Below are 10,000 nucleotides of genomic sequence, written 5' to 3'. Positions count from 1 at the left end.
TGACGTACGAGGCCTCTCGCCGGGCTCGAGAGGTCCCGAGATCCGGCCTACCGCAACCTTGGAGAGTCGCGAGGTGCTCTTCCCTATATACCCGATGGCACCTGTTCACCCTACCGTCCCCTGCTGGACGGGGCCCGGCCCGGGACTCGGCCGGGACGACGCACCTTCGTCGGTAAGAGTGAGAGGGTCCGTGACCCTGGAAGTGCGCGAGCCACCCGACTTGGGATCCATAATCGTCGGCGGCCCTGTCCCGCCCAAGACGAAGCGCCTTCGTCGGCCTGACATGTAGGGTCGTCGACCCTGGAAGTGCGCGAGTCACCCGACTCGACTTTAGCTGAGGCCGGGGAGGCCGGCCCGTCCCCGTCCGTGCCCGGGGACGATGCACCTTTGTCGGTGCGACCGAGAGGGTCGTCGACCCTGGAAGTGCGCGAGTCACCCGACTCGACTTTTTCACTGAGGCCGGGGAGGCCGGCCCGTCCCCGTCCGTGCCCGGGGACGATGCACCTTTGTCGGTGCGACTGAGAGGGTCGTCGACCCTGGAAGTGCGCGAGTCACCCGACTCGACTTTTTCACTGAGGCCGGGGAGGCCGGCCCGTCCCCGTCCGTGCCCGGGGACGATGCACCTTTGTCGGTGCGACTGAGAGGGTCGAGGACCCTGGAAGTGCACGAGCCACCCAACTCGACTTCCATAGCGGTCGGCGGCCCTGTCCCGCCCAGACACGAAGCACCTTTGTCGGTGCGACCGAGAGGGTCTTGGACCCTGGAAGTGCGCGAGCCACCCAACTCGACTTCCATAGCGATCGGCGGCCCTGTCCCGCCCAGACACGAAGCACCTTTGTCGGTGCGACCGAGAGGGTCTTGGACCCTGGAAGTGCACGAGCAACCCAACTCGACTTCCATAAGGGCCGGGGAGGCCGGCCCGTCCCCGTCCGGGGACGAAGCACCTTTGTCGGTGCGACTGAGAGGGTCTTGGACCCTGGAAGTAAACGAGCCGCCACACTCGACTTCCATAGAGGAAGGCGGCCCTGTCCCGCCCCAGACGATGCACCTTCGTCTGTCACACTGAGAGGGTCTTGGACCCTGGAAGCCGCCCCACTCGACTTCCATAGAGGTCGGCGGCCCTGTCCCGCCCCAGACGATGCACCTTCGTCTGTCACACGGAGAGGGTCTCGGACCCTGGAAGCCGCTCCACTCGACTTCCACGCTCGCTCGCTCCTTCGTCCGCGCCCCACGAGAATCAGGGACGCCCCGGGGCCGGCCGCTCGCCCGACCGACTTCCGGGACTCCCGGGACCGCCCGTGAGGCCTTCCGACGTCGCCCGAGACGAAGCGCGCGGGGTCGGTGCGCCCGAGAGGGCAGGAGGCACCGGGGCCGGCCGCTCGCCCGACCGGCTTCCGGGTCTCCGAGACCGCTCGGGTGACCTATCCTCGCGCCCGCCCGACCGACGGCCGGGGGCCCTCCGCGACCGGGGGTTTCCGTTTTACGGCCGACGCCGAGATCCTTCGACGGTTCCGACTCGTTTTGTTACGCTTTTGTCGGTTCGCGCCCGCGTTTGAGAGTATGCGTGCGGGGCCGAACCTCTGAGGCCGTGGCCTCGATCCAGGGCGGATCTTTTCTCACGTTTTATAAGGCCGTAGCCTAGATCCAGAGACTTTAGGATCTTTTAGCGGCTCGTGAGCCGTAGCGTTGATCCAGGGCGGATCTTTTAACAGGTTTTTAAGCCGTAGCTTTGATCCAGGGCGGATCTTTTCACGTCCGTAGCCTACAGATCCAGGGACTTTTGGATCTTATTGCCGTTTTTAGGCCGTAGCCTTGATCCAGGGCGGATCTTTTGGTGGTTTTTAAGCCGTAGCATTGATCCAGGGCGGATCTTTTTGCGGCCGTAGCCGAGTTCCCATCACCCAAGAAAGCTTTTCTTTTTAGGCCGTAGCCTGGATCCAGGACGGATCTTTCCGCCTAGGCGGCACGCGGATATGGGTTTCCCATCTTTCGGGTACAAGAGAGAGCTCTTTGCGAGCTTTTGGCCGCTCCGCGACCGACGCGTTCGCCCCGGGCGCTGCCTCGCCTCAGACGCCCTTCGACCGTTCCAACCGTTCCAGTTCTTTTAACGGTTCTTTCGTTCGTCGCACACCGAGGCTGGGCCAGACCTAACGGGAATCTCTTGTCTCTGTCTGCCCTGGGACGGCTATGGAAGTAGTGGCGAGGAGCTCGTCCCTATAAACCCGATGGCACCTGTTCACACTACCGGCCCTTTTGAGACGGGGCCCTGCCCGTGGCGGGCCCGGGAGGAGGCGCCCGCGTCGGTACGCGCGACGAGGTCCGACACCCTGGAAGTGCGCGAGTCACCCGACTTTAGCTCCATATTTTTCGCCGCACACCTCATGCCCAGGATGAGGCGCCCTCGTCGGTACGCGCGACGAGGTCCGACACCCTGGAAGTGCGCGAGTCACCCGACTTTAGCTCCATGTTTTCCGACGCACACCTCGCGTCCGCTCACGAGACCTCGTTTCGGCCTAGGGGTGTGCCACGTACCGCCCTCGCGTCCGCTTACGAGCGTCTTCTCGGGCTCGGCGGTGGGTCGAAGACCCTGGAAGTGTAGGACTTCCAGGACGCACGGGCGGCCGCGCACCGTCCCGAGCGCCCGCTTCCGAGTCACCCCTTCGGGCTAGGCAGGCTGGGTCGAGGGCCCTGGAGGTCCCCGACTTCCAGGAGGGAGGGCGGCCCTGTCCCGACCCGGCGTCCGCTCCCGAGTCACCCATTCGGGCTAGGTAGGCTTGGTCGGGTACCCTGGAGGTCCCCGACTTCCAGGAGGGAGGGCGGCCCTGTCCCCACCCGGTGTCCGCTCCCGAGTCACCCATTCGGGCTAGGTAGGCTTGGTCGAGGGCCCTGGAGGTCCCCCGACTTCCAGGAGGGAGGGCGGCCCTGTCCCCACCCGGTGTCCGCTCCCGAGTCACCCATTCGGGCTAGGTAGGCCTGGTCGAGGGCCCTGGAGGTCCCCGACTTCCAGGAGGGAGGGCGGCCCTGTCCCGCCCGCCTCGGAGGCCTCCCCTCGGGCAGGGGAGGCAGGGTCGGGGGCCCTGGATGTCCCCGACTTCCAGGAGGGAGGGCGGCCCTGTCCCCACCCGGTGTCCGCTCCTGAGTCACCCATTCGGGCTAGGTAGGCTGGGTCGAGGGCCCTGGAGGTCCCCGACTTCCAGGAGGGAGGGCGGCCCTGTCCCGACCCGGTGTCCGCTCCTGAGTCACCCCTTCGGGCTAAGCAGGCTGGGTCGAGGGCCCTGGAGGTTAGGGTTAGGACGCTTCCGACCCTGGAAGTGCGCGAGTCACCCGACTCGACTTTCGCTGAGGCCGGGGAGGCCGGCCCGTCCCCGTCCGTGCCCGGGGACGATGCACCTTCGTCGGTGCGACTGAGAGGGTCGAGGACCCTGGAAGTGCGCGAGCCACCCGACTCGACTTTTTCACTGAGGCCGGCCCGTCCCCGTCCGTGCCCGTGGACGATGCACCTTTGTCGGTGCGACTGAGAGGGTCGAGGACCCTGGAAGTGCACGAGCCACCCGACTCGACTTTTTCACTGAGGCCGGGGAGGCCGGCCCGTCCCCGTCCGTGCCCGGGGACGATGCACCTTTGTCGGTGCGACTGAGAGGGTCGAGGACCCTGGAAGTGCGCGAGCCACCCGACTCGACTTCCATTGCGGTCGGCGGCCCTGTCCCGCCCAGAGACGAAGCACCTTCGTCGGTGCGACCGAGAGGGTCTTGGACCCTGGAAGTGCGCGAGCCACCCGACTCGACTTTTTCACTGAGGCCGGGGAGGCCGGCCCGTCCCCGTCCGTGCCCGGGGACGATGCACCTTTGTCGGTGCGACTGAGAGGGTCGAGGACCCTGGAAGTGCGCGAGCCACCCGACTCGACTTCCATAGCGGTCGGCGGCCCTGTCCCGCCCAGACACGAAGCACCTTTGTCGGTGCGACCGAGAGGGTCTTGGACCCTGGAAGTGCGCGAGCCACCCGACTCGACTTTTTCACTGAGGCCGGCCCGTCCCCGTCCGTGCCCGGGGACGATGCACCTTTGTCGGTGCGACCGAGAGGGTCGAGGACCCTGGAAGTGCGCGAGCCACCCGACTCGACTTTTTCACTGAGGCCGGCCCGTCCCCGTCCGTGCCCGGGGACGATGCACCTTTGTCGGTGCGACCGAGAGGGTCGAGGACCCTGGAAGTGCGCGAGCCACCCGACTCGACATTTTCACTGAGGCCGGCCCGTCCCCGTCCGTGCCCGGGGACGATGCACCTTTGTCGGTGCGACCGAGAGGGTCGAGGACCCTGGAAGTGCGCGAGCCACCCGACTCGACTTTTTCACTGAGGCCGGCCCGTCCCCGTCCGTGCCCGGGGACGATGCACCTTTGTCGGTGCGACTGAGAGGGTCGAGGACCCTGGAAGTGCGCGAGCCACCCGACTCGACTTCCATAGCGGTCGGCGGCCCTGTCCCGCCCAGACACGAAGCACCTTTGTCGGTGCGACCGAGAGGGTCTTGGACCCTGGAAGTGCGCGAGCCACCCGACTCGACTTTTTCACTGAGGCCGGCCCGTCCCCGTCCGTGCCCGGGGACGATGCACCTTTGTCGGTGCGACTGAGAGGGTCGAGGACCCTGGAAGTGCACGAGCCACCCGACTCGACTTCCATAGCGGTCGGCGGCCCTGTCCCGCCCAGAGACGAAGCACCTTTGTCGGTGCGACTGAGAGGGTCTTGGACCCTGGAAGTGCGCGAGCCACCCGACTCGACTTCCATAGCGGTCGGCGGCCCTGTCCCGCCCAGACACGAAGCACCTTTGTCGGTGCGTCCGAGAGGGTCGAGGACCCTGGAAGTGCGCGAGCCACCCGACTCGACTTTTTCACTGAGGCCGGCCCGTCCCCGTCCGTGCCCGGGGACGATGCACCTTTGTCGGTGCGACTGAGAGGGTCGAGGACACTGGAAGTGCGCGAGCCACCCGACTCGACTTTTTCACTGAGGCCGGCCCGTCCCCGTCCGTGCCCGGGGACGATGCACCTTTGTCGGTGCGACTGAGAGGGTCGAGGACACTGGAAGTGCGCGAGCCACCCGACTCGACTTCCATAGCGGTCGGCGGCCCTGTCCCGCCCAGACACGAAGCACCTTTGTCGGTGCGACTGAGAGGGTCGAGGACCCTGGAAGTGCGCGAGCCACCCGACTCGACTTCCATAGCGGTCGGCGGCCCTGTCCCGCCCAGACACGAAGCACCTTTGTCGGTGCGACTGAGAGGGTCGAGGACCCTGGAAGTGCGCGAGCCACCCGACTCGACTTCCATAGCGGTCGGCGGCCCTGTCCCGCCCAGACACGAAGCACCTTTGTCGGTGCGACTGAGAGGGTCGAGGACCCTGGAAGTGCGCGAGCCACCCGACTCGACTTTTTCACTGAGGCCGGCCCGTCCCCGTCCGTGCCCGGGGACGATGCACCTTTGTCGGTGCGACTGAGAGGGTCGAGGACCCTGGAAGTGCGCGAGCCACCCGACTCGACTTTTTCACTGAGGCCGGCCCGTCTCCGTCCGTGCCCGGGGACGATGCACCTTTGTCGGTGCGACTGAGAGGGTCGAGGACCCTGGAAGTGCGCGAGCCACCCGACTCGACTTTTTCACTGAGGCCGGCCCGTCCCCGTCCGTGCCCGGGGACGATGCACCTTTGTCGGTGCGACTGAGAGGGTCGAGGACACTGGAAGTGCGCGAGCCACCCGACTCGACTTTTTCACTGAGGCCGGCCCGTCCCCGTCCGTGCCCGGGGACGATGCACCTTTGTCGGTGCGACTGAGAGGGTCGAGGACACTGGAAGTGCGCGAGCCACCCGACTCGACTTTTTCACTGAGGCCGGCCCGTCCCCGTCCGTGCCCGGGGACGATGCACCTTTGTCGGTGCGACTGAGAGGGTCGAGGACCCTGGAAGTGCACGAGCCACCCGACTCGACTTCCATAGCGGTCGGCGGCCCTGTCCCGCCCAGAGACGAAGCACCTTTGTCGGTGCGACTGAGAGGGTCTTGGACCCTGGAAGTGCGCGAGCCACCCGACTCGACTTCCATAGCGGTCGGCGGCCCTGTCCCGCCCAGACACGATGCACCTTTGTCGGTGCGACCGAGAGGGTCGAGGACCCTGGAAGTGCGCGAGCCACCCGACTCGACTTTTTCACTGAGGCCGGCCCGTCCGTGTCCGTGCCCGGGGACGATGCACCTTTGTCGGCGCGACTGAGAGGGTCGAGGACCCTGGAAGTGCGCGAGCCACCCGACTCGACTTTTTCCACTGAGGCCGGGGAGGCCGGCCCGTCCCCGTCCGTGCCCGGGGACGATGCACCTTTGTCGGTGCAGGGGAGGCTGGGTCGTGTGCCCTGGAGGTCCCCGACTTCCAGGAGGGAGGGCGGCCCTGTCCCCACCCGGTGTCCGCTCCTGAGTCACCCATTCGGGCTAGGTAGGCTGGGTCGAGGGCCCTGGAGGTCCCCGACTTCCAGGAGGGAGGGCGGCCCTGTCCCGACCCGGTGTCCGCTCCTGAGTCACCCCTTCGGGCAGGGGAGGCAGGGTCGGGGGCCCTGGAGGTCCCCGACTTCCAGGAGGGAGGGCGGCCCTGTCCCGGCCCGGTGTCCGCTCCTGAGTCACCCCTTCGGGCAGGGGAGGCTGGGTCGAGGGCCCTGGAGGTCCCCGACTTCCAGGAGGGAGGGCGGCCCTGTCCCGACCCGGTGTCCGCTCCTGAGTCACCCCTTCGGGCAGGGGAGGCTGGGTCGAGGGCCCTGGAGGTCCCCGACTTCCAGGAGGGAGGGCGGCCCTGTCCCGCCCGCCTCGGAGGCCTCCCCTCGGGCAGGGGAGGCAGGGTCGGGGGCCCTGGAGGTCCCCGACTTCCAGGAGGGAGGGCGGCCCTGTCCCGGCCCGGTGTCCGCTCCTGAGTCACCCCTTCGGGCAGGGGAGGCTGGGTCGAGGGCCCTGGAGGTCCCCGACTTCCAGGAGGGAGGGCGGCCCTGTCCCGCCCGCCTCGGAGGCCTCCCCTCGGGCAGGGGAGGCAGGGTCGGGCGCCCTGGAGGTCCGGACCTCCAGGGGGAGGGAGCCCGACCCCGTGCCCGGGGAGGGTGAGCCTAGGTCGGGTAGGCTCGCGCGAGATCGAAGGGCTGGCTCGCCGAGGACGCTCTCCCCTATATACCCGATGGCACCTGTTCGCCCTACCGTCCCTTGCCGTGGGGGACCCCGCCGGGTCCGCGGCCGGGAGGGTGCGCCTCGGTCGGCCCGGACGAGAGGGTCGGGGGGCCTGGAGGTGCGCGGGCCGCCCGGATTTCACCCAGGGGGGGTCTGCGACCGCGGCATGCCCGCCTCGGAGGCCTCCCCTCGGCCCGGACGAGAGGGTCGGGGGGCCCGGAGGTGCGCGGGCCGCCCGGATTTCACCCAGGGGGGTCGGCGGCCGCGGCCTGCCCGCCTCGGAGGCCTCCCCTCGGCCTGGGTCGGCGGGGTCGGGGTGCCCGGAGGTCGACCGGTCGCCCGGGTGCCCCCGGGGGCCTGCGTTAGCCGGCGAGGCCGTACGACGCACCGTTTCCGAGATATCGGCCAATGAACTGCCGGGCGCCGTATCTCCGGCCCCCGGGGTCGCACGGACTCGCGGCCGGGCTCGTTGGAAAGGTCTCGTCCGGGGCTTTCCGGCGACGCCGGCCGCGAGTCCGTGCGACCCCGGGGGCCGGAGATACTTCCGGTCGAAAATCCGAATTTCGTTACCGCGCCGCGCCGGCGCCTCGGGCCCGGGGCCTTCGACCTTCGGGTCGGTCGGTCCGCCGGAGGGGGCCTGTCGAACGAGCCCACCCGCGAGTCTCTGGCCCCTTCCGCGGCGGAGATACGGGGGGCCGCCCGCGGACATTCCCGCGGCCGTAGCTCCGGCGCCTCGGGTCCGAGACCTTAGCCCTTCGGGTCGTTCGCTCTACCCGAGGGGACCTTTCGAACGAGCCCGCCCTCGACCCGCTGACCCTTTCCGCGGCCGAGATACGGCGGTTCGAAAAAAAAAAAAACGCTCGTCCGGAGCTCGGGCGCCCCTAGCGTCCGCTGCGTTCGTCGGCCGGAGGCGCGGCCGGTCTCGTTCGAAAGGTCTCGCCCGGGGCTTTCCGACGACGCCGGCCGCGAGTCCGTGCGACCCCGGGGGCCGGAGATACTTCCGGTCGAAGTTCGGAAAACTTCCTACGGCCGTATCTCGGGCGCCTCGGGGCCGAGACCTTAGCCCTTCGGGTCGGTGGCTCTACCGGAGGAGACCTTTCGAACGAGCCCACCCGCGGGTCTCTAGCCCCTTCCGCGGGGGGGATAGGCCGGTCCGTCTCCGGATTTTCCCACGGCCGTAGCTCGGGCGCCTTAGGTCCGAGACCTTAGCCCTTTGGGTCGGTGGCTCCGCGGGGGGAGACCTTTCGAACGAGCCCACCCGCGAGTCTCTAGCCCCTTCCGCGGCCGAGATACGGAGTACCACCGCCGCACCTTTAAAAGGCCGTAGCTCGGGCGCCTTAAGTCCGAGACCTTAGCACTTTGGATCGTTTACTCCACCGGAGGAGACCTTTCGAACGAGCCCACCCGCGAGTCTCTAGCCCCTTCCGCGGCCGAGATACGGAGTACCACCGCCGCACCTTTAAAAGGCCGTAGCTCGGGCGCCTTAAGTCCGAGACCTTAGCCCTTTGGATCGTTTACTCCACCGGAGGAGACCTTTCGAACGAGCCCACCCGCGAGTCTCTAGCCCCTTCCGCGGCCGAGATACGGAGTACCACCGCCGCACCTTTAAAAGGCCGTAGCTCGGGCGCCTTAAGTCCGAGACCTTAGCCCCTTGGGTCGGTTACTCTATCCGAGGGGACCTTTCAGACGAGCCAACCCGCGTCTCTCTAACCCTAACCCCGGCCGAGATACGGACCACCACCGCGGCACCTTTAAACGGCCGTAGCTCGGGCGCCTTACGTCCGAGACCTTAGCCCTTTGGATCCCTTACTCCACCGGAGGAGACCTTTCAGACGAGCCAACCCGCGTCTCTCTAACCCTAACACCGGCCGAGATACGGACCACCACCGCCGGACCTTTAAACGGCCGTAGCTCGGGCGCCTTAAGTCCGAGACCTTAGCCCTTTGGATCGTTTACTCCACCGGAGGAGACCTTTCGAACGAGCCCACCCGCGAGTCTCTAGCCCCTTCCGCGGCCGAGATACGGAGTACCACCGCCGCACCTTTAAAAGGCCGTAGCTCGGGCGCCTTAAGTCCGAGACCTTAGCCCCTTGGGTCGGTTACTCTATCCGAGGGGACCTTTCAGACGAGCCAACCCGCGTCTCTCTAACCCTAACCCCGGCCGAGATACGGACCACCACCGCGGCACCTTTAAACGGCCGTAGCTCGGGCGCCTTACGTCCGAGACCTTAGCCCTTTGGATCCCTTACTCCACCGGAGGAGACCTTTCAGACGAGCCAACCCGCGTCTCTCTAACCCTAACACCGGCCGAGATACGGACCACCACCGCCGGACCTTTAAACGGCCGTAGCTCGGGCGCCATACGTCCGAGACCTTAGCCCTTTGGATCCCTCACTCCACCGGAGGAGACCTTTCAGACGAGCCAACCCGCGTCTCTCTAACCCTTTCCCCGGCCGAGATACGGACCACCACCGCGGCACCTTTAAACGGCCGTAGCTCGGGCGCCTTACGTCCGAGACCTTAGCCCTTTGGATCCCTTACTCCACCGGAGGAGACCTTTCAGACGAGCCAACCCGCGTCTCTCTAACCCTAACACCGGCCGAGATACGGACCACCACCGCCGGACCTTTAAACGGCCGTAGCTCGGGCGCCATACGTCCGAGACCTTAGCCCTTTGGATCCCTCACTCCACCGGAGGAGACCTTTCAGACGAGCCAACCCGCGTCTCTCTAACCCTTTCCCCGGCCGAGATACGGACCACCACCGCGGCACCTTTAAACGGCCGTAGCTCGGGCGCCTTACGTCCGAGACCTTAGCCCTTTGGATCCCTTACTCC

Source organism: Misgurnus anguillicaudatus, unplaced genomic scaffold (genome assembly GCF_027580225.2).
Source record: "Misgurnus anguillicaudatus unplaced genomic scaffold, ASM2758022v2 HiC_scaffold_44, whole genome shotgun sequence".
In the NCBI taxonomy this organism is placed as follows: domain Eukaryota; kingdom Metazoa; phylum Chordata; class Actinopteri; order Cypriniformes; family Cobitidae; genus Misgurnus; species Misgurnus anguillicaudatus.
This window is presented reverse-complemented; position numbering follows the sequence as displayed.